We start from the raw sequence: 27979 nt of genomic DNA, 5'->3' as shown, positions 1-27979 counted from the left end.
GAAGAAAGATAAGGGGAGGGAATGGAGGGCACAGGCTGTCAGCAGCATCTAGCTCTGGTTCCGCTAAGCCAGGGCTCAGCAAAAGTTTCCTGCAAAAGGATAGATAGTAAATGTTTCAGGCTTTCTGGGCCAGACGGTCTCTGCCACTGTAATGTGAAAGCCATAGGCAGTACCTAAATGCATGAACGTGGCCGCATTCCAATAAAACTTTCTTCATGGACACTGAAATTTGAATTTCATATAGTTTTCTCATACCACAGAGTATTATTCTTGTGATTTTTTTTCAGCCATTTAAAAATGAAAAACCCACTCTTAGCATAAGGGACCAAAAAAAAAAAAAAAAAAGAGGTAGCGACCGGATCTGGTCCTTGGGGTCTCTGGTTGCTTTCCCGCGTGCGAGACAGCAGGCATATACACACTTGCCCAACGACATTTTATATTCACCTGAACTGACCGGCTGGCTGGACTCTCGAATTCCCCTGCCTTGGACACTGACATTTAAACTCTTGTCAATCATCACAGAGAGATTTTAAGCAATATTTGATGAACTATCTAACCTACTTAGTGAGAACAAGCTTCAACGTATCTATTTTAGCACTGATATCCTTCCTTATAAATCAATTCCTAAGGTACACATTTGTAACTATGAATGTCAGGCCTCCACTGCGAGTTTTGGGCTCTTCATTCTATGCTCTACCACGCATTATGTCCAACATGACAAATTTATTTCATTATATTCCGTAATCAGGAATATTTTCGGCACTGGGAAAAAACTCTGCAACATAACCCTTTTCTGTATGAGCTTCCTCATGTTAAACAGACTTTATAAAAATCTTATGAGACCAAAAAAATTTTTTTAAGATTTTATTTATTTGAGAAAGAGAAAGAGAGCACGCCCAAGAGACAAGAGCAGGGTGGGGGAGGGGCGGGGGGGGGGAGAGGCAGAAAAGCAGACTCTTGTTTCAGCAAGTCTCTGTACTTTCTAAAAATTTTTTCTGGGGCTCCTGGGTAGTTCAGTCAGTCAGGCATCTGACTCCTGATTTCAGCTCAGGTCATGATCTCAAAGTCCTGGGATCGAGCCCTGAAATTAAAGAGTCCAATGTTTAATCTTCATTAAGGTTCTTGAAAAGTGAAAAGTGAAAAATCTTTAGTATGATTTTTTTTCTGGAAAAAAAAATTTGTATAAATGTACTATATATTTCACTACTAGATCAAGCCTAGAGCTTTCTAAATGAACCTACGCTAGAATACAATATTTTCACCTATTAAAAACAACTACTTTTGGGGCGCCTGGGTGGCACAGTCAGTTAAGTGTCCAATTCTTAGTTTCAGCTCAGGTCATGCTTGGGATGATGAGATCGAGCCCTCACACTGAGCTCTGTGCTCAGTGCAGAGTCTGCTAGGGATTCTCTCTCTTTCCCTCTGCAATCTCCTGCTTGTGCTCTCTCTTTCTCTCTCTCTTTCTAAAAATAAATAATTTTTTAAAGATTAAAAATTTAAAAATAAATAAAAACCTCAAGTTAGGAGCTGTATGCTGCTGAATTCCCATGTATTTAGAGAAGATGCTTCTCACTCTACTTTTGTTATGGTAAAAGTAATGGCTAACTTCTCTAAGATCGAAACCAAAGCTGAAAGATACCTCGTAGCAAAGGACTCTGGATCCCCATTTCCAGAATCAACCCCAAAGCCAGAGAAGAAGGGCCCCTGACCTGGGCACTCACATCAGAGCGCCTTCTCTGACCCTCCAGCAGCCATGCCCTTCATGGAAAACAAGCAGACATAGGCAGAGTCCAGCCCTCCCCCTCTCCAGACTGTACATACCCTGGCCCTAGTGCCTACACCCAAGCCCCTCCATAAGACCTCTTTAGCTCTATCCTCCCAAGAGCGGGGAGGAGACACATGCACTCTTATGCCCAAGGGCAGCCATGTGTGGGGGTTCTAGAGGGAGGTCATGTGTGTAGGTTGTAGGGTCCATGAAGCCTCACATGGTCCAAGATGGAGCCATGGGTAGGAGGATAAAACCAGCCATGGGCTGGGGGCTGGCTGTCCCTCACCTCTATAATTCCTTGTGGTATTTCAAGGAGCCTAATCATTCTACATCCGAATCCAGCTTTCTAGGCCCTTAAGGAAGTTTATTTTACAATTTGTTAACTTCATTTACAACTTTTTTTTTATATTTAGACGTAGGTTCTATGAGCCTTCATTTGTACTTTTGCCCCAGACCCACTTTGTTCCACCAAAAAGAGACCGTGGATAATTACAGCTAAAAAAGAAAAAAAAGGAGGGGGGGCGTTGGGGGCCTCAGCTGGTTGAGCATCTGACTCTTGTTCTCGGCTCAGGTTGTGACGAGGCGTTGGGCTCCGTGCTGGGCGCGGAGCCTACTTAAAATAAAGAAAGAAAAAGAAAAAAAGGAAAAAAAATTGCTAGGCGTATACTCTCATTCACAAAAATCGTGAAAAAAATATTTCTGAGTTGAGTTCGGTTTGGTTTACCTTGTTAAAAATCAACAACGAAAAGCAAAAAGATGCCCAGGTCAACTTAAGTCCACTTCTTGAGTTGCTTTTTGGGCATTACTACTCCGTGGGCACCCTCTCCCCAGCAACCCCCTCCCCCCTCCCCCCCAGAAGATGGCCAAATAAATCTCCTACAACCCAAAGCAGTCACACCAGGCATTATAAAGCATGCGTGCCTCCGAACCACTAGATTCCACAGGAACGGCAGGACTCCCCTCCGCGGGCAAGCACTAAGAGCCATCACTAAAGCAGTTCTGGATTTTTTTAAGGGAAGAATTTCTCCTTGGAGGTCAGTTGTTCAAGAGACTTCTAAGTTAGCTATTTTGTAAAGCTGACACCGCTTGAATGTCGATTATCATAAAAAGTCACTTAAAAAGCACTTTGAATGGAAACAGAACCAGCATTTGGAATGCCCTCAATCTTTCCTGTCTTTACTAGCAACTGTTCTAGTATGTAATAACCGTATGTTCTGCATTCTCCAGGACAGCTCCAATTTCATGTGTTTTAGTATATTAAATTAATGGAGAGACTCGGGCCGAATTTTTAAGTTTTTCCCCTTTTTTTTATATTTTCCAAATGTTACACCACTGAGCACGTGCTTTTTCATAATCGGAAAAAAGCAAAACTTCATTAATACGTACAACAGACGTGAATATATACATATACATTACCCACACAAAATCTGCCCACGAGCGCTTACAGCCGCTTTTTTCATAACTGCCAAAACTTGGAAGCAACCAAGATGTCCTTCAGGAGGCAAACGGACAGCTACACTAGGGCGTAACACACAGCGGAACATTATTCAGCATGAAAAGCAACGATATGGAAGACACGTAGGTGCAGATATTGCTAAGTGAAGAAGCCAACTTGAAAAGGCTCCAGACTATACGATTCCAACTACACGACATTCTGGAAAAGGCAAAGCTAGAGAAACAGTAAAAAGATCAGTGGCTGCCAGAGGTTAGGCGGCAGGGAGGGATGAACAGGGGACACAGAGAGGAATTTTTAAGGCCGTGAAACTAGTGTGTGTGATACTATAATGAGGGATACATGTCACTGTACATATGTCAAAACTCCCAGAGTGTACAGCACGAAGAGGGAGCCCTACTCTAAGCTATGGACCCTGAGAGATAAAGATGAGTCAGTGTAGGTTCATGGATTCTAACAAAAGGGGGGAGGGGCTACAGGGGAGAGGGTAGGGAAGGGTGAGGAGGGGGGGCTGGGGGGCTAAGGGGTATACGGGATCTCCCTGTGCTTATTTTTCAGTTTTGTTGTGGACCTAAAACTACTCTTAAAAATAAAGTCTATCCAGGACGCCTGGGTGGCTCAGTCGGTGAAGCGTCTGCCTTCCGCTCAGGTCATGATCCCAGGGTCCTGGGATCGAGGCCCACACTGTGCTCCCCGCTCCTCGGGGAGCCGGCTTCTCCTCTGCCTCTGCCCCCCCCTTACGAATAAATAAAAATCTTTATAAAAAAAAATAGTCTATCCATTTGTTCACACACACGGGCTTGCAGGGAACACATGAGCAGACTCTGGGCTCATGTTTATGATGATGACTTGGCTGCCGGCCCTGGGCAACCATTCCCTCCACTTCCTTGCCTGCAAGTCCCTAGTTTCTTCCTCTGTGGTATAGAGTAATTCTAGTGCCTACGCACAAGCTACAGGCTTTATTTCAAAACTAATGAGCCTGAGCTATCTGGAGATGACCCTGAATCTCAAGGGGCCACCTCTAGTGAAGTCTCAAACAGCAGAGAGAGCGCCGCTCGCCTCCGGAGAGAAGCCGTCCAAGGGGACAAGGAGCACCCACTTCTGCAGAGACGTGTGAAGGCAAAGACAGCTTTTGCCATCAGAGCAGAGAAAACCGGACTCGGGGAGCCCCCAGAGGCCAAGGTCATCTAAACGCCATAAGTCACCCGCTACGCCAGAGGCAGAAGGGGCGATCCCTGTGTTTTTCTATGACAGGAGAACTTACTGTGGAACCCGGCTGAGCAAACAGATGTGGCTGCGTTTCTCTCCATAAATGAACTTACGCGGAGGACATGAGGGTAGTAAAAGGTGCTAGACGTGAGAATAAATATTGACTAAAACATCCATCTAGAGGACGGGACACGTGTTCCCTTGGCTGGCAGCTGAGAATTTTTGTTACACGAATCGGAGAGGTTACCGAAAGGACGTGAGATGCATGGAATTCATTAACAGCTATCTGTGAAAGTATGTCCTAATTAGGAAAACAACATGCTACATGCCTCAGTCCGCACGCCAGAGGAGGGGGGGTGGGAGCCTCAATGCACTGGAAGAAAATAAAGCAGCCGAGCACACTGAAAACCAATAGGCAGATCGTGCTCCCACTAGACTTAACATTTCAACAGGAAATACAGCATTTTTCCCTCTTACTAGCTGTGAAATTGATTGGGATACAAGCTAATAGAGGTCCCAAGGGTGCTAAACTAAATTAGAGGAAGTCCTATAATTACAGCTAGCAGTTAATTATTATATGATGGGAATTGTAATCAAAGGAACAGATAACACTATTATTTTCCATCTTCTCTGCAAAACACGTTTAACAAAGTGTCTGAAAAGGAGCAGAGTGGCTGGCTTTGTGGTTTGACTTGTGTCGCTTTCCATCGCACACAAATCCTATCCAAGCGAGGTCCTCAAACAAATCACATCCAGGCAAGAACGTCACATAAATCACATTGAAGCGAGAACCTCCTACAGGTGATGTGGCCCCGGCACTACCCCTTCCTGCCTTTCCCACACAAGCCTCCTGTAGTTCTTCAACACATTCCTAGTTCTCTCTGCCTGCGATGTTCTTTCCCCCAGATTTCTACAGGGTTTGCTCCCTCCCTCTGTGCAGACGTCAAGGTGATATCTGGTCAGAGGATTCCCAGTCCTCCCTGTCTAAAACAGGTGCATACACCACCATTCCTTGATGTCTGGCCTCTAATCCCACGTTCGTCTTCTTCATCCATTCCTGCCACTTGACATTTGTTGTCTACTGTCTGTCTCTCTCTGGACTGTCTGCTCCATGGGAGCAGTGATTCAGTCCACCTGATTCCCACTGTTTCCTTTCGCTCCCAGAACCCAGCCTGGTCCTGACCTGGTCCTCAATAAATATGGTTAAATTGAAAGGTGAGGGGGAAATCACCTTTTCTACCCTACCACTTTCTTACGGTAGGAAAAAACAAAAGGAAGAGATGCTTCGATCATTGTGGTATCACTACATACAAGTGAATAACAATGTAGCCAAACTGATAATAAGACCAGCAGACAAAAGTCTGCTGATTTGGCCAAAGATTGGAGAGGCAACTATCAAAATGGTAATGAAGGGAACCAAGATGGGGGAGGAATCTTTAATGTACTAGGCACTGTGTCTGGCTCTTAAAGAAATATTATCTCTTAAAGGACTATCATGCCCATTTATAAATGTCATTTTGTAAATGACAAAAACAGAGGCAGAGAAGTTGGCTTGGCCAGACCCACACATACAGTCCCAGTGCCTACACAGTGTCAAAAAGCACCGTTAACTGTTCATGCTTCAGTCCGCTTGCTTCCTTCCTTTCTCTCCTCCACATGACGCCTATTTTTTTTCCTTTCTCATGAAAAAAATCCAGAAAAGTAGAGATCCATATACAAATATCTTTATACCTGCCCCCCAAAATAAACACATTACATTTTGTTAGACTGGCTCCAGATCACCTTTTTTTTCCAACTAGAAATTTAAAAACTGCCAAGAAAGCTCCTCTCATGTTCTCTTAAAGGAACCAGAAATCCTATCACCTACTCTCTTACTCAAAGACAGGACGAAGAGCGCATTGGCAAGACATCCTGCTACTTGTAAAGCTAGGGCTTTGCAGAAATTAAAAGCATGCCTTAGCATCAATTTGGAATCATTATTCCTACTCTTTAGAACATTGTGTTAACTGCCTGAATACCTTCATCTCATACCGTGGATCTCAATGTGGTGTCTCTGATTTAAAGTATTGCAATCACATTGACCAAAGCAGCTCGTGGTTTAACAGAGGGCCCGATAGTCCCTGCCAGAAAGAAGATGGCAGGACAAAGACGTGATGAAACCTCATTCGAATGACTATTTATGACTGTCCTCTCTGGCCTGGTGCCAACACTTTACGTTCTCAATCGGCGGGCGGGGGGGGGGCGGGGGGGCTCGACCCATCAAAGGCAGCTCTGTGTCAAACAAACCTCTCTATACAGAAAGAAACTCTTTCATTCCACTCCAGAAGTCAGAATGTGAAGATGCTGGGGCTGTTTTCTGGCAGGGAAAGTGAAAGGGCAGGAGGAGATCAGAGGGACAGAAGCAACAGGTTTCGACACTGACCATTTTCTGAGAACAAAAGGACTGCAGACTTTTCACTGCTAACTTATAGAGCGGATGCCCCATAAAGTACCTGATAAATATCTCAGCCAGCTCCAGCCTGCCTCTCTGCAGATCTGCACAAGCTCTGAGCACCTCCCGCTGCAACCGAACACCATGCACCAATGGGCTTGCCTTCCCTCTGACCTCCCGGAGCGCCGCGGCAGAATGGGACCCAGGGTCACAGGAAGTGCCTAATCTCTTCAAGCTAATGTCAATCTTCGGGGCAAAGAAAATGTCTTTGTTCTTTAGAACGACGGTTTAAATTGGGTTGAAACGACCACATAAATTCACTAACTTGAACTCACAAAGGAAGCACCTGTTTTCAGAATGGCGTGGAAAATTTTTAAACAATCTTACTTTTTATGCCGTCCTCTTGAATGAATCGCTGTGGATGAGAAGGGCCTGAGGGAGACCTGGCCGGTTTCCCACACAAGGGTAATGGTTTACATTACTGATGGAAATGTGCAGATTTTTAAAATAAACGACCACATAATTTTAATCCACTAAAAATGGAAACTAATACAACTCTTGGAAGTAGCCACATCTTTCTATTCGCCCTCGCGTCCAAATACCCAAGCGTGTAGACAGATGCAGGGACAAGGAGTGGAAGCATCATTGCTAAATTGCTAAATTCCTGCTCCGGGCAGAACTTTGCCATCCTCACAGCAAAGTTCATTGTCCCTGGGTCTGAAGACCACTGGGTGCTCCTTCAGTGAAGGGGAGGAATTACGACCAATTATAATAACAAGGGCATTGTCCATTTTGAAGAACTATTTAGTGTGATGTGAAAATACGGAGTTGATCGCTTGTCCTGTGACATTTATGAAAGAAAATGTAAATACCACCATCTCTTGTCACCAAGCTCTGTCCCTTCTCAATTAAACACACTCTTTGCCACAAATCAAAAATTACAAAGAACTGGTTGCTTTACTAATTAATACTAACAATGTATGATAAAGAGTAGTAACTTTCTATCATTATAGATCTTGCTTTAACATTTTAAATATGACATCGATGACCCCACAGATAGTCATATAATTTGTCTGTAAGGCAATGAAATTATTTTCTATACTGACTTGGATATATTCTCTCTCGAAAGTTTCAACCAGCGTACCCCAAATTCTCTGTGCCATTTTAAGCTGTAATCATTTGGATTTAGGGTATATAACAATCTATAAATGCTACACAAAGAATAAAGTTTAAGTCAATGAAGTTAAATAATTTTATACAATATATTATTGCTTCAAATCCCAAGGCAAAGAAAGGAAATTGCTTCCCTTGGCTGGTAGGATGACTTGTTTGGATCCACTGGGGGAAAATACAGATTTCTTCCCCTCTAAAAGAGCCTGTCCCCCAAAAGTTTCTATTTCACAATAGCAAAGGTTGCAAAACGTGAATTTTTTTTAAAAAATGAAGAATTTTATATCTTGAGTTATATGCTATACCCCAAGAGATGAGTCAACCATAGCAACTATAAAGACGTATTACCTGAAACTGTCCAAATTTAAATTTAACATGACATTTAGGGTTATTAAGATTCATTAAGAATTTTAACTTTGATTTCATAAAAGCAAAATGAGTTACCCCCTGCACAAAGAGGAATGTCTTTCCCTGGGTCATCAAAGCTAAGATATCAGCTCATAAAATGTCTCTGGCGAGTTTTATTTATTCTCTTAACTCAAATAAAGCCCATTTAATTCTTTTTTCAAAGAATGTTGACATCTGCGTTGATTCTGAATGGCTCCTGATCACATGCACACACGTGCACTCACATACTCTAATTTTCACAAGACAAAGAAGCCCACCTGCCTGCTATGATGCCCTATTTTTTAAGACCTAATTTTTCATCAAGTTGGAAGGAAATACAAGGATACTACTCCTTGATTTATAAGCTAGAGGGGTGGCAGAACATGCTGACACAGAAGCTCTAGGAAGACAAGAGGGTTACGTATTTGGCTCGCTCCTGTATCCCCAGTACCGAAAACAGGCCTTTGGATATTTTCCCATGGACCCCTCCCAACAACATTCTGAGATGGATACTTTTCTTACCGCATTTTACAGGTAAGGAAACTGAGCTGCAAAAAACTAAAGTCACCAAGATGACACAGCTTGCTGGTGGGAAAATGAAGCCTTTAGATCCTCCACACCCCTTCTCTTCTGGACCTTCCATCACTGTACCCTTGTCATCCAATGCCTATGACACACAGTAGAAGTTCTTGGCTATAAAGCCGGAATCCCTGCATGGTGAGTGTGGATGTCTTAAGTCAAAGTTAAGAAGTCAAAAGGTTGGGGTGCCTGGGTGGCTCAGTCGTTAAGCGTCTGCCTTCGGCCTAGGGCGTGATCCCAGCATTCTGAGATCAAGCCCCACATCGAGCTCCCTGCTCTGCTGGGAGCCTGCTTCTTCCTCTCCCACTCCCCCTGCTTGGGTTCCCTCTCTCACTGGCTGTCTCTCTCTGTCAAATAAATAAATAAAATCTTAAAAAAAAAAAAAAAAGAAGTCAAAAGGTAAAAAAGTTTCTATAAACAAGTTTATATAGAATGAAAAATTCAAATGCATTAATTTAATGCAAAGGTACAAGTTAAAATATCTTTTAAATTAAATATTGATTGGTGATACCATGTATCCAGTCACCCCTGTTGTTTAGTGTTCGAAACCAACTCTTCATTACCAACAAACAGACTATAGAACTTCTGGACCTCTTCCTCACTCTACAACCTAGACCCGAAATTCCAACTGGGAAAGGCTGGAGGCCAAGACCGGGTCAAAGAGGAATGGGCCCTACTTTCCTAATGCAATCTAGAGCCAAATATAAACAATGGTGAATTGTTCCTTGATTGGGATATCTCAGCCATGCCAATCATAGCCTCCCACCAACTCCACCTTCTTAAGAGCCTGCCTAGACGAGTCTGGGACTACCCGACATACAAATTGACCCCTTCATCCCAGCAACAGCTGGGGGAGACCAGGGGCGGATACATGACTCAACATGGGCCAGACTCCCACTTAAAATTTTGGAATTGAGACACTGAGAGACCAAGATAGTTATCTAAAGGAAAGATCTTGTAGTATTGAACTAGAGGACTTCATACCAAGTCAAAGCCATTTGGTAAGCAGTAAATATGAGAACCTGAGAAGCCAGGGCTCAAGAAAGAAAGCCAGTCTTCAGGCAGAGGCAAGAGAATGGCAAAGCCTCAAAAGAAAAGCCAAAATGACAGAGTAGGTGGGCCTCTGAAAAATGGGAGGATGGCATCCCTTCCTGATGCTCCTGCTCTCATCCCCTCAGGGGCACATCCTTGGCTCCCCACCACCTTCCGCCATATTGCTTCAGTAGTGCCATTTTTATGTAGGTTTATTTGAGAACTTCTTTCCACTGCATTGTAGCCAAATGATTCCAAAGACCCAGGATTTCCCCTTCCTGTGACTGCCACATTAGAAAAAGTGACTGGAAAACTTACCTTCCTAAAGTTCTCACGGAAGACAAGGCCCCACGGCACCACTGACAATTTGGAGAGGTCATAATCATAGATGATGGCCAACATCCTTACTACCCAGCCCCAAAAGGCAGTCATGAGTCAGAAGAATTTTAAATCATTATCCCAGGTGTTAACAGTTAAGTGTAAAAGATGATTAACTTTTTGGAAAAATTCTATACCACCGGGAAAGAAACAAACAAACAAACAAACCCTCCTATTGCTTTATTCAAGGAGAAACTCTACCAAGCTCTGAGGCTGTTTTAATGCTGTTTCAATAACACTAGAGAACAAGGCCAGCCTGTCTCATGAGAGCCCCAAATTACACAATAATCTATCATGAATCAAGCTGTCTTGATGTTAAATACACGTAAGAGGCAAACAAACACACAGTTAAATACATAAAGAAGTGAAGCCAGGCTAAGGAATAGTCTGGGAATTGCCAGAGGCAGAGGACTAGAGATCTCTTATGCTGTAAGCATCCTGCTCGATACTGGAAGAAAGGGAGAAAGAGAAAAGTCAAAAAATGAATTAGTCCCTGCCCTCAAAGAATTCCTAGTCTAGCCAAGAAGACAGGGACCCCCACAAATAGCTTGAATCCAGTGCAGACACTGACAGAGGCTAATTGGAACTTTCAGCAAAGCGTGATAGGACCACAGAGCCAGGAGCAATCAATCACGGTGAGCCAGGCAGCCAACATTTAGCCCACCTCATACAGGGCTGTCATTTTAAAAGTAAATCCACTCTAACAGTTATCATGAAATGGCATTCAGGATCTTCGAGTCCTACCAGTCCATCCATACCTTTTATCTGATTAATCAAAATCTCTCCCTTTTCCAGGGATAACAACATCTGTTTATCATTCTCTGCAAAAGCTCTTAATATGACAGATTGACCTTGAATTATCCTTTATCTCTAGAAAACCTCCTCCCTCTGAAAAGGCAACAAAAATGAATATCCCCAAAGAGTTCAAGACCATAAATGAAAATAACCAGTTTGGTTTCTAGTCCATTAACTCAGCTGCTGGACTTCACATTCCACTCCACTGTTTGCCGTGTTAAAAACACTTAGACGTTACACTAAAAATCATGTGTCTGTAAAATATTTATGACAGCCTTAGTTAGAGGTTCTCCCACCCATCAAGAAACACTGGTCAAATCATAATGTACTAAGGACCATCAAAAACATAAAACAGGTAACATGCAAAAACTAGGGAAAGCCCGGTGTGCTCTGTAGTTTTGTTAATTGCATCGTGCCAATGATCAATTTCCTAGCTTTGGCACACACTATTTATAGTCAAACAGGATGCCACTACTAGGTGATAGGTACACAAGACCTCTCTGTATTCTTTACTACTTGTGAGTCTGTGATTATTTAGGTCAAAAAGAAAAGGCACTTATCACATGCATAGCTGGCTTTGCAAGGCTCGTCCACATCCAACAGTTCCTTTTTCCTCCTAGATTGCACTTTGACATTGAGCCTCAGAACTTGCAGATACAATTCTGCCAGCATGTTACCCCAGGCCTGGGAAGGGCAGCCAGAAAGGGGCATTTCCGCCAGAGTTCAAATTCTCATCACAGAGTCCAAGAGAGTTAACTTCCTCTGTCTAATTCCACCATGGACCGATTCCCTACAAAACTCCCTGCTTTGCTCTGCCACTGATATCCCCTCCCCCAACACACACACAACACAGATGAGGGGCATTTAAACACAACATTAAGAAAAGCAAAACCCAGCAGCATCTCTTACCCACAAAATTCACCTCTGTCTTCCCAAGACTTAACATGAATGAACCTCAATCAGTTGGCTAGAAAAGTCTAAAGAACTGAGCTCCTAACGTAATTCAAAACACAAGAAATACTCAAAAAGCCAGTCATCCTCACTCTTCTCGAAGATACACGAACATGCAAAGCCCCCTTGGGGATGGCTCCTTAGCAATTACGTGTACACTCATTCTCCACCCACCAGCCCACCTGTGTCAGGTAACATGAACTGAGATCCATGTCTTCAGAGTTATAATCTTTAGGGAAAATGTTATCAGCCCTAATGTTGATACTTGCGAGCTGTTTCCAAGACAAAAATCCAAGTATCCCTATAATATATTAAATTTGTGAGAACTCTGGTGCTGGGTCTATGACGCAGTGATGAAGAACAAAGAATCTGAGGGTTCAGGGTCAAATTCCGGTAGCATCTACTTGGACACGCAGCCCACCATTTACGACCCGAATAACCTTCGGCAAGTTATGTAAACTCGCAGTGGCTCAGTTTCCAGTTGTGAAATGGACATAATAATAGGATCAGGATCCTGCCACACAAGATTCTCGTGAGGAGGGGCGCCTGGGTGGCTCAGTCGGTGAAGAGTCTGCCTTCAGCTCAGGTCATAACCCCAGGGTCCTAGGATCAAGCCCCGCATCAGGCTTCCTGCTCAGTGGGGAGCCTGCTTCTCCCTCTCCCTCTGCCTGCTGCTCCCCCTGCTTGTGCTGTGTCTCGCTCTCTCTCTCAAATAAATAAAATCTTAAAAAAAAGAAAAAAGATTCTCATGAGGATTAAATAAGCAGATACATGGGGCACCTGGGTGGCCCAGTCAGTTGAGCATCCATCCGACTCTCAGTTCTGGCTCAGGTTGTGGTCTCAGGAGCGTGGGATCTACCCCACATTGGCCCACGCTCAAGGTGGGGTCCGCCTGGGGCTCTCTCTCCCTTGCCTTCTGCCCCTCTCCCTCTCTCTCAAATAAGTAAATCTTGGGGAAAAAAAAAAGTGAATACATGTCAAGGGTTCAGAACAGCCCCATAGCAAGTACCTTAAAGTGTTGTCCATTATAATAATAATAATAGTTATTATTATTAATGCAATAATTTTGTCTACTATTAATATTAGTGCAATAAACTGTTATTATTATGTTTGTTGTTGTCATTATTATTGCAAGAAACTTTCATTGAGCACCCAGGTCTCAAACTCTACAAATCCAAGGTAAAAAAACAGCATCACTATTATTCTGGAAGAATCCACAAATCACCAAATATAGGAAAGAAGCAGACCAAGTTGGCATCCCCAGCCCAAAGAACCGCTTCTTCAGCTTCTCAACTGAATGCTTAACGCATAACCTGTGAGTCACAGATGGTAAAGCTCTAAGACTGAGAAATCTAAAGACCTGGACAAAACCCCAACAGGGCGAACCTATGAAAGTCACAATGGTATGTATGGCCCTACCCTTCCCTGGTTCACCTTTCACCTTAAAAATCAACAAATTCCTAAAACAGTGCACTGTCTCTCACAAAGCCGGAGCAGTCAGGCAAGTTTTTCGAGTTCCGCAGATAATTCTATTAAAACGCCAGCTACCCCAATAACATGGAAATTACTAGCCACACCATTCTCTCCCCTGCTTGTCCCTCTTCTGCAACAGACACTTTGCAGCTCACTCACCATCGCCACCGACATCCCTGGGATCCAGAGAGCGATTCCCATGAAGAAACGCAGCCTTCGAGGGAGGTAGAATTTCCACCCATACAGACGGGGCTCGCACAAAACAACTCTGAGAAGCAGGGATCCTTGTGGTTTCTGAAATGTTGCCAATCACATAAAGGAAGCCTGATGCATGATTTTCAAGCCGGTTTTATAAAAAACGATTCCAAATCCCTAAACGTGTAAAAGCCAAAACTGTAAATATTGTTAAAATCCCTGGAGTTGTTTAATATTATTTATTATGATTCCTCTTGGCACCCTAAAAGCACTTTATTAATTTATACCCCGTCAATAGGGTTCACAGATGGTGGGATGGATACGTGGAGATGTCAGCGAGCCTTGGCCAAAATCCCAACAACTTGTTAATAAATGTAGCTCTGAAGAACCCAGAGTGTAACTCAGCCCCAAGCCCCGTTGTTACCACTGGTGCTGAAGCAGGACCAAATGCACACCCAGGGTAAACGGCCCGAGCCACTGGGAGCAGCCGCCAATTCCAAGGTCAAGGTTTTGGACACTCTCCTTTTCAAAGTAGTCAGTTGCACTCAAATTAATCCTTTCAAGGATTTTTAAGGACTCCATGAATGACTGACCCGCCTTATGTGAACAGAGAAATAACGAAGCGCTCTTCTGAAATTTGCACATTTGCATTTTAAAAGGCTCTGGCCAGTGTGATGTACTTTCCCCTTACAGAAAGTAAACCCTAACTTAAGTCAGAGCCATCAGTTCTCTTAAAGACCTGGCATTTACTCCAGATCATTCCAGAGCACTCGGGATATTTTCGAAGCATATAGATACACTGTTAATGTGTCTGTCTTGCACTCTTTTGTTTGTATTTTAGTTGTTTTTTTGTTTTTGTTGTTTTTTTTTTTACTGGTGGCCAAAATCCTATATCCATCTTTGTTACATTCAGAAATAAAAAAAGAAAAAATCTGAAAATTTAGGCCCACTGACATCAATTGTTCATCCTGATATTGAGAGGACAACCCCGGACAGTAAAAGAAGGGAGCTGCTCAGGCTCTTGAATTATCTTCTTTTATAAGTAAAAGTTCAAATGAGGGACTCTCTTTACTGAGTCAGCTAAAAGGATTCAAAATTACAAAGAGCCAAAACTCAGTTTTGAAACACTCTTCCTGTTTATAGTGAATAAATTCCCCAAATGCACAAGAATTAGATTTTAATGAAAGTCTCTACTATCATGTTATTGCTCAAGAGCATTCTGCTCAACGAGCTTAAGCCCTTCTAGAACTTAGAAATTATGACACAGTAATCAACTCAATGGGGACCAAATTCTTCTTCTTAATACACAATTAGCATTATATTCCATCTTATAACCATTTCTTAGCTCAGTTTCATTTTGCAGACACAAACAGGCTCATTCACTGTTGTTTTTTGTTTTTGTTTTTTTTTTTGAAGATTTTATTTATTTGAGAGAGAGAGTGTGTGGGGATGGGAAGAGGAGTGAGAAGCAGGCTCTCCTCTGAGCGGGGAGCCTAATGTGGGTCTCGATCTCAGGACCCTGAGATCATGACCTGAGCCAAAAGCAGACGCTTAACCCACTAAGTCACCGAGGCGCCCATTTATCTTGTTTATATGAGGCCAGCGGCTCCCCAAGTGTGGCTCCTAGGACCGCAGCAGCATCCCCTGGGAACCTGTTAGAAACGCAAATTCTCAAGCCCTAATGAAGATCTACTGAGTCAGAAGCCCTAGGGGCAGGCGTTCTTCCAGGTGATTCCAGTGCACGCTAAAGAGTGAGCACTAGCTCTAGGCCACAGAAACCCCACCATCTGTGTCACACACGTGTCCCCTGGGCTTCACCAGGCGGGTAGTCCTAAGGATGTCTCAAACACACTGCCCCTCACCCCACCCATGCCCATCACCCCTCTCCCCCAAGTGGCAGAAACTGACTTCCTCCTTCCTTCAGGTCTCTCTGGAAGTCTCAAAAGCAAGCTGTTTGTCACAGGCTGCCTGCCTCTGTCCCAGTGACTCTCCCACATGTCTAGATGCACGGAGGGTCCACCATCCCGGTCACTCTGCACTGGCTTCATGCCCTCCCCCCCACGGGCCCCGCCCCTCCCCCAAGCCCCACTCCCCGTGCGACCACTGCTGTCCGGCTCCTTCCCGCACCGCAATCGCAGCCCTGTCCGTCTCTCCACCTCTCAAGGGGGCCTGGCTGCTGTCTCTGGGCTGGAGGAGACAGCCATCTCCCACTGAGCCTCCCTCTTTGGTGGGGAAGCCCAGCTAACTTCCTCTGGGTAAAAGCTATAAGCCTGGTCCCAGAAGCAAAGAGGGCCAGGTGAAGGGGGAAGTGAAGGAGACGTTGATTTATCTGTTTTTTAGGCAGGATTTACAAAGGCTGGTGATTCCTGTGAGATAACAGATCCCAGGTTGCTCCAGCAGCCTGAGAAACGAAAGAAGCATCTGGTCCTGGGATTTGACGAAGCAGAGTCATTACGGTCGACAGAAGGCAGCACTGAAGGTATGTGAGTGAGTGTGAGTGTGTGTGTGTGTGTGTGTGTAATGGACAGAGAAGTTCGAGTGAGTTCTCCATGCTACCGGCAGGCACATAAAGGACCTATGTTTCCGGTGTCGGTAGCAACTAAAATAAGGTACACAAATGTGGGTGCAAGGCCTCTGGGGTGCAAAGCGCTGCACTCAGGACGATCTCATCACGGGGAGAGACATTAAAAAGATCCCCTGAAACACTTTACAGACAGAAACAAAAACCAGGTGAGAGGTGCTCAAAGTGAGTGTGCTCCTGACGTATGGGGTGAGGCTGTCCTGCAGTCTGGGGGACACCTGGAACCTCTCAATACAGACAGTGGCTCCTGACCATAAACCGCCCCCCACAACTCCAGGAGGGAAACAGCACCCCGCCAAAAATGCAACTCTTAACCCACGTGCGAAGAGGAGAGGAACAAGGGGGAAGCTATGGGTTGGGTGTAAAGCAGCAAAGATGAAAAACTAGAGATTTTAAATAAAGGGGATGGATGTCCAAGATTTTACTGTTTGGATAAATGGCAAAGGTTGGCAACCTTTCGGTAAGAAGCCAGGGAGGAAAGATTTCAAGCCCTGGCACTCATTCATTCCATCCACTCTGCCATTTGAAGTGTGAAAGCAGTAGGATGAAGGAACGGGCCTGGCCATCTTCCAATAAAACTTTATTTACAAAAACAGGTGACAGAACAGAGTTAGCCCACGGCCCGCGTTTGCCAACCCCTACCAGGTATGTGCTCGGCGCAGCACTAGAAAGCACAACGCAGCCACTCTTTTCAAGAAACAAGATGATGATGGATAAACTGACGTTCCCTTCCCAGAGACTTCTGTGTCTGGATGGGAAGGTCCGCCTCACACACTAATTTGTCTCTTCCTTGCACATCATGCCGCAGACTATGCCATTCTCCCCCGAAACCAAGCCCCCATCTTTGTGCCCCTGAGAAAGGGATATTATAAAATGGATTATCATCCTGCTTCTTGGAAGGAAAAAAAAAAAAAAGCAAATGAAATGTACCGTCCAGAGCTGGCCAATCCCCTCCAGTACAACACGTGTGTTTATACTTGACACCAGGTCCGGACCTCGGTTTTGGGGGAAGGCCCGGGCGAAGACCATGCAAACAGACAAACCAAGCACCATCTCCCTCTACAGCGTTCCTGCCCCTTACTGCGATGGAGCTTCAATCTCAAAGGCATGAGCGTGACTCAGCCGGCCCCCACTGCAACACCAGCTGGGGTTACGTCACCTGCGCCAGTCCAACATCTGGAAATCCACAGAACGACCCCAGTGGATGGGAGCAGTGCTCAGGGAGCATTTTTCCAAGTTCATGGGAACTGCGCACATGACATTGGGCAGATGGCAAAGGCCTACAAGAGTTATGATTTGGCTCATCTCTGCACTTCATCCCCACATCAGTGGATCTCTCCGGAGCAAGAGTCCCGGGAGCCCATGGATTTGGCCACTCTGAAAGCACCAGAGAGAAAATTCCAGAGCCGCAGAGAAAGAACTCTGACAAGCCTCAAAAATGGCCAGAATTCATTTTCTTTGTAACATGAGGACACACGATCTGAGAGTCCCAAAGCCAAGGTTCCCTTCCTCCTACGGATTTCCTCAATAGCCAGGGGAGTCATTCAGTGCCCATAAGAAAAGCATTAGTCTACAGCATATGGACACATGTCCCGCTCACATGGTTTTCATCAGACTTAAAAGAGAAACTGTCCTTTTTCTTCTCAAATCTAACAGTGAACAATCCCAAAGGACATGAAAAGCTCTCAGAATGAATCAACCACAAACGGGAAACGCGTCCTCACAGGGCCGGGTTGCGGATGGAGGTGGGGGAGACCGGCTCTTCCTCCGTGTCTAGGGTGCAATCCATGAAAGCATCCCAGGTCAGCCGAGGACCCTCCAGCGCCTCCTCCTTGTCCCACGTCCAACTTGATGACTTCCAGAACCAGGAAGTAAGAAAGTCTCTGCGTCGGGAAGGGATACCAACCCGAACAACATGAGCCACTGAAGGACAGGTGTCCGCGCGGCTGGACCTGGACCACAGGAAAGAGAAATTCTCTCTTCTGTTGCCACCAGCGCAGATGGATGGGATCCGGAGATCATTTCCTCAGCAGGCAAAAACCCAGGGANAGAGGAACTGAGAAAGGTCATGTCCAAACAAATCTATCAACCAAACTAAGAGAGTCCCCGAATGTGCAGGCAGACACGCACCGCCCACAAGAGGAGGGGAAAGCAATCACCGGTTTGAAACAGCCAATTACGCTGAGGAGCCTTGCTGCCAATGGCCCCCGAGACAGCCCTCTGTGGTCAGGTGGTCTGGAAGCCACTAGAAAAGATGCACCCCTGAGAGATGGGGAATGTTCTCTGTGATCCTTCCAAAAATGAGTGTCTCCTTCCACCTGTAAAACTGAAACGAAAGCCCAAAAAAGCACCCTGTATAAAATAAATGGGGGGAAGAATTTTAGAGGGTCTTCTTACCCTGCAGGCTCCCAAAAAAGAGAGAATCCTTACAGAATTCTATATAAGACACACTTATAAAATGTTTAACACAAGACTGGGAATGTGTAGTAAAGTGAGGTCAAACTTACGATAATATTATCTTATTAACAACGCCAATAATAATATCCATGACTGTCACTGAAGCTTGTGTTCCTTCCAGAAGATGAAAACTAAGTTCTAATCTAAGCACATCTACTGAGTTAGTTAACAGGTCACTTTCTAGAAACCACAGCTATCCAGAATATTCTCTCCAAGTCAGTACACCCACATGGAAAAACTTGAAGCAGGTGCCCCTCCTCTCCCTCCCATTTCCAATCCAGGGTCAGGGAGGTGGGTGATCACTTAGTGATGCTGGCAGCCAACGTCCCCAGTGCAACTAACATCAACACACTGCTTTTCTCAGGCACCAAGATTGTCCTCTCCTCCCTCCACACGGTGTGAAGACAGGCTTACTATAGCCTCCTCTGGTTTTAACTCCACTCCATTGGCTGGGGAAGAGAATTTGGTCTTTTTTTTTTTAGATTTTTTTTTTTTAAGTAATCTCTGCATCCAAAGTGGGGCTTGAACTCACAACCCCAAGATCAAGAGTTGTACACCCCACCAACTGAGCTAGCCGGATGCCCTGAGATTTTGGTCTTCGGAGCTCCTGAGTGGTTTGGGAGAAAACTGGCCTTTCTGTTTGGGGCGAGAAGCCAGACGAACGCCTTCTTCACACAGCCTCTTCCACCCTTCTCCGCCATGACTGATTCTCGGCCACCGCCCAGCTCAAGCGCCTCTCTAACCCGGTCATGGAAGCCAGCTCCTAACAAGCCTCCCTGTCACCCAGACGGCCACCAACCAACCAGCCTTCCCGATGCTACCCTACGGTTTCTCTGACAGACGCATCATGGATCTCGTTCTCCCCTCCTGGCAGACTTCCGGTGGTTATGTACCTTCTGCCAGTGAAATTCAAGCTCTTTGGTGCTTCCTTTAAAAAGGTCTCTGCAACATGACCCCGACTGCACTTTCCCTTTTCCTTCCCACACGGCCCCTCCCAAACTCTACACGCCGGCCCCAGGGGACCCCTCCTCCTCTGCCATGGAGCCCTGCGTTTTCATACTCCGCCATCTCCCGTATTTAGCTCACCCATCCCTGCACGCCCTCCCCACCCCCATGGAGTCCTGCCCCTGCCCAATTCTGGCTAAAAGTCCGCTTATGCAGCAGGATGCGCCTCGAGTGCTATGAATCCTGCCAAGTGATCTTTCATGTCTGGACAAAAGTGATCTCCCTGCTCAGGGCTTTCACCCCGCTCTGCTTATACTTTGACGCACATTCAAGTTTTGTATCATCTAAGTATTGATGACTGTGTCTACCTACTCCAGCCAATTATAAGCTCCCTGAAGGCAGGAATCATCCCCAAGAGCCCCAGTACCCAACACAGTAAACAATAAGCAGATACATACTGAAATGGGAAATGAGGACTTTCAATTAAAATGCTGGGAAAGAGTGGGGAGTCCAAGCTGACCCTCCTCTTCACCTTGGAAGCGGATCAGACCCAACTGAAAAGAGCTGCCCGGAGCACAGTAAGGACTTCCCTAACAGTCAACCTGGCCCTGAAATACAACAGAGCTGTTCTCATTCTGTCTGAAATCTAGGCCTCTGAACCGAGGAGTACTAACCTGTCGGTTTGCAAGACCTAATACTTCCCATCAAGCCAAGATACACCTGGGGATTTACTTCGCACAAACGTCTCACAACGCATTACGAATTAGAGAGTCAAATTCCACCAACAGACTTAACAGCCAGACAGCCTCACAGCTGGAGATGCAGAGATCTGCCGACACTATTGCCGTCTGGGGGACTATTGGAGGGCACCTTGTAGTGGCCTCTCAGATGAATCAAATTTATTTTCCATACGAGCCAAGCAGGATCCCACAAGTCACAGGAATGAAACACATGGTGCTACTAGAGATTCTGCAAGAAGAAGGCTCCCGCCATCAAGCAGAGAGCAGATGCATGCGTTCCAGACACCCGCAGGTCCGTTCACACGTACAGTCGCTGGGGACGTGGCCACCACTCAAGGCCACATTTTCTCTACAGAGTCAGGGACGTGGGGGACGTATTCAGGGTGATTTTCAACAGGATGACTGGGGACAGTCTCACTGAAACAGAGACACGATAGAGTCCACACCCGGAGGAGTGGAGGGGCCCACCACGGGGCTCCCCAGAAAAGACTGCTCCAGGTGGAGGACAGCCATCATGAAGGCTGTGGAGCGGGCGTTTGCCCCATGTGTCTGAGCGACAGGCGGAGCACAGTGAGCAAGGGGGAGAGGGGCAGAGCAGAAGGGCCGTGCCTGTCCGCCTGGAAACCACCGTGAGTACCTTGGTCTTTATGGAGGGCGGCTGAAAAGCAAAGGAAGGTTCTGCACAGAGTGACACTGACCTAAAAGGTGCCCTCTGGCTACCAGCTTAAGACAGATGGTAAGAGGGCAAGACAAATGCAGAAGGACCGATGGGGCACCTGGGTGGCTCAGTCGGTGAAGCATCTGCCTTCAGCTCAGGTCATGATCTTGGGGTCCTGGGATCGAGACCCGAATTGGCTCCCTGCTCAGCAGGGAGTCTGCTTCTCCTTGTATCTCTGCCCCTCCCCCTTGTTATGCGCTCTCTCTCTCTTTCTCACAAAATAATGAATGAATGAATGAATGAATGAATGAAGCAAAAGGACTGATGCAGGGGCCGGGGCAGTAGTCCAGAGGAGAAGGCTCTGCAGCTTCCGAACACACACCAAACAGCTGCCATATTGAGTCAGGTGCATACACCAGCCACCAAAATGGATGTGAGGGCACCCCTGGGTGTCCCCCTCTCTCACTCCAGCAGCTCCGGACAAAAGCAAGGCCACAGGGCCCAGTGAGGGAGAGCAGCAGACTCCAGATGAAAGGCGAGGCCTCTGCAGCTTTCAGAACCACCGCACAGAAGCTATGATCAGAACACTGAGCAGCAAGCTTAGCCCAGCTTTAAACAAGTCAGAGGGGTCACCCCAAATGAAAAGGAAACTGAGAAACCACCTTCTCCTGGGAGCCCTGCTGGAAATGCAGAGGAAAACACACCTCCAGAGAAGAAAGGCGGCCCGCTGACACCCACGGCTCAGGCCTTTGCACAGAACTCGGCCTCAAAGACGGCCCTTCAGAGCCAGCTGGGTGGCGAGGCCTCATGGAACTGTCCTTTCTCTAACTGCATCTGATGGGAAGGGAGGAGGGTGAAAGTTACACACTCAGGTGGCTTTGAAGCCTAGCTCTGTCCCAGGCCCCCCAGCTGCCCACGGAGCATTCTATCTTGGTAATCACAGGCTGAAGGTTCGAGCAAACCACTCTCGGCGCTCCTCCTTCCCCACATAGGGCCAGGCACGGCCGCACTGGCCAGTCCCCACAGCGTCCTGGGCAACAGCTTTCCGTTCTGGAAAGAGCTCAGCCCCACCGCATGTGAGACCTTGGCCATGTCACGGAACACCTCTAGCCACCTCCCTCCTCTTCTATACAGTGGCAATGAAATTAGACCATGCAAGAAAACTCGCAATACAAGGATGCCACTCAACAGTCGGGCGTTTTTCTTGGGGTTATTACTGTTAATTCTCTTAACCTGTCCGTGAATGCATGAGAAATTTTACTTAAAGCAAAGTAAAATCATTGAAACATTCACTGGTACCAATAAGCAAAAGATGTGTTATCATTAAACAGTCGTGATTAGAAGCAGGATGGTGACACATCTTGCATATATGTATTTTAGAGACAGAGACAGTGTGAGAGCGTGCAGGGTTGGGGAGGGACAGAGGGAGAAGGAGAGAGAGAATCTCAAGCAGTCTCCACACCCAGCTCTCAATCTCACGACCCTGAGATCATGGCCTGAGCCAAAATCAAGAGTCAGATGCTTAACTGACTGAGCCCCCCAGACGCCCCACATCTTGCATATTGACGTACCATCTGAAACATGTATTCAAACAGAAAACCCACCTTGAGCTAAATGTCACCCTCCCCAAGATCTTGACCCTTCATGGATAGAGCTAAAGACAAAATAAAAGATACAAAGGTTTATACCTAAAGATATAATAAAAGATGCGAAGACTTATATGTAATGAGTTCATAAAGCCCCACAACTAGTAAAACAAAAACTGGAAAACTGAATGCCGAGCCAGAAGATTCAGCTATATTAACCACATTACATCCTTCTAAGAAACTACTATGCAATTTAAGAGAGGGTAACTTCAGGAAAAGTATCTTCAGGAGAGCCTCAGCTCCCTGAGAACCTGGCAAATGGATTAGAACTGCATTAGCAACTGGATTAGAAGCACACTCCGGATTCTGTCACGTAAGAAAATGTCACGGTACAGAAAACAGGATTGGAAAGCAAGAAAACTCCTCAGAGCCAACATGCACAGTCCAGGATGGTCGTATCAGCCACTCGGCCTGTGGAAGGGACCAATGGCCAGAGCCTCCCACCTTCTTGACACCCCTTCTGGATGCCAGTGAATATGGGCTCCAAAAAAATCTCCAGAAATTGAGCATAAAGAATCAGCTGACTATTTCAGGGAAGCTGACTTAAGGGATATCCATGAAAGAATTTTCCAGCAATTCGTAGGCAATCAACTAGTCTCCCTGAAGACTCTGAAGATGAATGAATTCATTATAGGTTCTCAGGAAAGCATGCAAGATTGTCCAAAACAATTCACGAATTTGGAATTGAGATTTGGAATTGAAATGGCCACCTGACTTGCTGCTTTGTTGTTGTTAGTGTTATTGGTGGAGGTCCCTTTGAGCAAGTATGTACTTCTTAAATCTTTATTCAACAAAGTAGAACTGTCTTCAGAACCAAACCTTACAGGTAGTGGGTCAAATACTGTCCCCCTAAAATTCATGTCTACCCAGTTGTACCCATGTAACTTCAGAAGGGACCCTACTTGGAAATAGGGTCTTTGCAGCTATAATTAAGAGGAGTTCACAATGGATTAGGACAAGCCCTGAATCCAATGGCTGGTGCATTAGAAGAAGAAGAGAGGACACACAGAGAAGGTCGTCATGTGAAGACACAGGCACAAACTGGGTGTTGCATCCACAAGACAAAGAATGCCAGAAATTACCAGGAGCCACTAGCAGCTAAAATCTTCCCTAGAGCCTTCAGAAGGAGTATGAACCTGCCAACACCTTGATTTTGGACTTCGGACCTCCAGAAATGAGAGAGAATAAACTTCGGTTGCTTTAAACCAAGTTGATGGCGATTTGTTACAGGAGCCCTAGAAAACAACTGTAACCTACAAGCAAAAGTCCCAAAGTCAAGACACACGAAGATAAACACACAAAGGATTGCCACAGACTGAATGTGCCCTCGCCTAAAACGCCTATGTTGAAAGCCCTTACACCCAATATGACAGCATTTGGAGACGGGGCTTTAGGAAGGTGATCAGGTCGTGAGGGTGGAGCCCTCAGGAATCGGACCAGTGCTCTTATGAGACAAGACAAGAAAGAGATGACCTCTCTCTCTCTCTCTCTCTGCCGTATGCACATACACCAGAAGATGTCCCTCTGTGAACTGGGAAAGAGGCTCTCACCGGGAACTAAATCAGCTGTACCTTCGGCTTCCTCCTTGAGCTTCCAGAAACGTGAGGCATAAATGCCTACTGTTTCCACCACCTGCCTGTGGTATCTCCGTTACGGCAGCCCAAGCTAACACAGGAAGAGTGTGAAAGGGTCTATGCTACTTTACAACTCCATTTCGGACTTGGTGCTGGGGTGAGGGCTAGGGGATTATGAAGAAAAACTGAAAGACAAAATTAATTTTAAGATCTTACTAGCAGTTTCCTTGTTTCTCAGAGGAGTGGTTCCCCAGCATTGTTGTGCGGAAGACTCTCCTGGCAAGGGCATTAGAATGCAGATCGCCAGGCCCCCGGCCCCAGACGCTGATGCGATAAATGGTGTATTTTTAACAAGTACCCCCACATTCTGACAAAGCTGGCTTCCCGATCACACTTAGAGGACTCTGCTGGAAGTTCTCCACATAACAGGAACATCTTTTTTGGAGAAGCCCATCTATCTACCTCTCTAGGCTGGTCTCTCTCACTTCCCTCTCCGGCAACCCCAAAGCACGTGATCCCTTTGTGCTTGAGTTCACACCATCCACGAATGTTCCAGAAATGTCCCACACCTCCACTGCAACCCCCGCCCCCTGCACTCATTAGCCCATGCCTCCCTGCCTCAAGGAGCTCTCCCTGACCACTCACTGATCTCTTGCTCATGTGGTCACCATCCTTTGCGAGCCCACTAAAAGCGAAGGTTGTTGGTACTGTCAGACAAGTTGCACAGAGTTGAAATTCTTGTTGACAGAGACAAAATAAACATACACATGGTGGCTGGGAGCTGGCCTCTGGGGCCTGACCGCCCAGCCTCAAAACCCGGGACAAGCTGCTGAGTCAGTAAGTCAACACACATAAGAGTGCAATTAAAAGGTCACCACTACGAAAGAAACAAGATCATTTCAGATGCTAACACGTACTATGAGGAAAACTGATAGGGTACCAACACAGAGTACATGGTGCTCTCTCATGGCATGGGTATCATAGGATAGGGAATGTTACTTAGACTAGCCCTTAAAGGAGCTGTGTCATGAGGCATGGCCAGTCCCAACACTGTCACTTCGGTTCCCAGATGACAACATCTCAGGGGGGCAGACAGCCGTTCTCCAGCACTTCCGCGTGCAACTTGCCTCTTGGCACAGACTTGGATGTTCTCATCATAAAGATTTGAGCAAGACAGTCCTTCGAACAGCTCGTACAGCATGGGGCTGACAGATGGAGGGATGCCAAGAAAGGAAGGACAAGTTCCTGGTGGCTTGGCTGTGACCAACCGCAACCAGCCTCGGTGACACTTGACCCCATTCTTGGAGAATGTGCAGAAATTCTGAGGGAAACACTGCAGGCGAACACAAGTACCGCCGGCCCACAGAGGAATAAGGACGGGAGCTGTAATTATCAACACCAACGTGACTTCGCGGATTCCACATGCCAGTGAGGTCTGCCGACATTCAGATTCTAAGCCTGCAAACCCCTGCTAGCTCTCTGATTACACACGGAGCTACCTGAGGGCGGGAATGCATCCGACTCTGAATGCACACCGACTCGGGCCAGGGGCAGGCAACAAATGTCACGTTGGACGAATAAAGGTATGAATCTGCAAATGGCCCTGGGCAGTGATGCATCAAAACACAGCACAAGGGTCAGACTGCCTTGAGAGAGGAGCGGCTGGACCTTGCATGCACGACATTCTTGACCATTCTTGATCATCCCATTGAATCCTAGATCTCACGTTGTGTGTTGAAATGGGCCCTAGAGCCATGACGGTCTTGTCCATAGTCTCCCTCCTACTTACCAGGCAATAAGGCATGACAGTGCCTGTCTGCAGAGGGCAGCTCACGGCAGCCCTCTCCACCCAGAAATCTGGGCCCGGGAACACTTTATACCCTGGAGGGGCTGGCACTGTTCAACTCCCTTCTGCCTGTCTCCGAACGTCCTGTTTCTATGTCCCCGTGAACCTGTAGGACCTGCCTGATCATTTACTGCTTAGAAAATCTCTGAAGCCCTCAACGTTGACACTTCCAAGTCTCCCACCAGAAGAGCCTGGGACCTTCTAGAAGGGACTCTACAGGATCTGCCACCTCCACTCCCACTCACGGTGAGTCAGGGTTAGGAGGGGAGTGCACTGACGGACTCAAATAGGAGCAAGGGTACTCGGAATTAAAGGCTGAAATCCTGAGGGTACAGGATAAAGCTTCGAACGTTTGCTTTAAGATAGTTCACAAACCGGAAGCAGCCTGCCCTTCCAGCCCTTCCGTGCCCATTCACACTGAGGTGGCCACAAGATGCTCCTCGACGCTCCTCCCCCATGAACCCACTGAGTATCTTCACCCTTGTGCTCCAGACCTCTACCTAGACGTTGCTTCCCACCCCTCCGTGCACATGTTGGCTTCCAAAAGAAATTCTACTCATTTTCCAAAACCTTAATCAAACATCATCACCACCACTCCCTAAAGATCCCCTTGAATGCTTCAGGGAGACCAGCCTTATATCATCATATTAATATGAAATGTCCAGAACAGGCAAGTCCAGAAAGAAAAGAGACCAGGGGGGGGGGGGTGTCTGGAGGGAAATGGGGGGTGAATGCTGATGGTACAGGTTTTGGGGGGGTGACAGAAGTGTTTTGAAATTGACTGTGGTAATAATGCCACAGCCCTGAAAATATACTAAAAATCCTCGGATCATACGCTTGAAGTGGTGAATTGCACAGTAAGGGAATGATACCTCAATAAAGCTGTTCAAAACAGTTTGAGAAGGTCTGCCGTTACTGATATTTGAAAACGAAGTCTGCTTGGGGGCGCCTCACTGGCTCAGTCAGTGGGGCACGCAACTCTTGATCTTGGGGTCCTGAGTCCGAGCCCCACGTTGGGTGAAGAGATCGCTTTAAAAAAAAATGAAGTCTGCTCAAGAACAGTGAGTGATATCATTAGGAAAAACCATGAAAATCTTTAGAAGACATATAACTTTCTTTTTTACGAACAGATGCAGATTTTATTTTATTTAGTATCCAGTAACTAGAGTTTAAAAGAATGCTTGAGAGGTGCCTGGGTGGCTCAGCCGGTTAAGCATCCAACTCATGGTTTCAGCTCAGGTCATGATCTCAGGGTCATGAGATCGAGCCCCTCATCGGGCTCCGTGCTCAGCACAGAGTCTGCTGGATTCTCTCTCCCTCTCCATTTGCCCTTCTTCTCTCTCTCTTTTTCTCACTCTCTCTAAAATAAATAAACAAATCTTTTTTTAAAAAAAATGCTTGAAAGCATCGGGTCTGCGTTTCTTATTTTTAATGTACTAGAAACTCAGGTGCCTAAGTTCGGGGATTTGTCGGAGATCTCCCGTCTAGTTTGTGGCAGCATAACAGCCACACTCCGTCACAGCAGCATGACTCACAACAGCCAGAAGGTGGAGGCAGCCCTCGTGTCCACAGATGGATGACTGGGTAAACAGAATGGGGTTCGTACATACAACGGAATATTATTCAGCCTTAAAAAGGAAGGAAAGTCTGACACGTGCTATCACGTGTATGAATGCTGAGGACATGACGCTAAGGGAAATAAGCCAGACAC

At 46.2% G+C, this 27979-nt stretch overlaps 1 protein-coding gene across 5 annotated transcripts in view; it reads right to left on the bottom strand.

The window, feature by feature from the left end:
• Positions 1-27979, bottom strand: part of TIAM1 (TIAM Rac1 associated GEF 1) — a 369772-nt gene that overhangs the window by 231853 nt on the left and 109940 nt on the right. For 2 of the 5 annotated variants that reach the window (XM_040621043.1, XM_040621046.1), the window contains exon 3: positions 13786-13998. The exons of the other annotated variants lie outside the window; for them this stretch is intronic. The gene's annotated coding sequence lies outside the window, so the exon portion shown is untranslated. The remainder of the gene's footprint in view (positions 1-13785; positions 13999-27979) is intronic. 5 annotated transcript variants of the gene reach the window in all.

This window comes from Ursus maritimus, unplaced genomic scaffold (assembly GCF_017311325.1).
Source record: "Ursus maritimus isolate PB19 unplaced genomic scaffold, ASM1731132v1 scaffold_4, whole genome shotgun sequence".
NCBI lineage: Eukaryota > Metazoa > Chordata > Mammalia > Carnivora > Ursidae > Ursus > Ursus maritimus.
The sequence above is the reverse complement of the archived record's forward strand: the minus strand, read 5'-3'. Positions and strand labels throughout refer to the sequence as shown.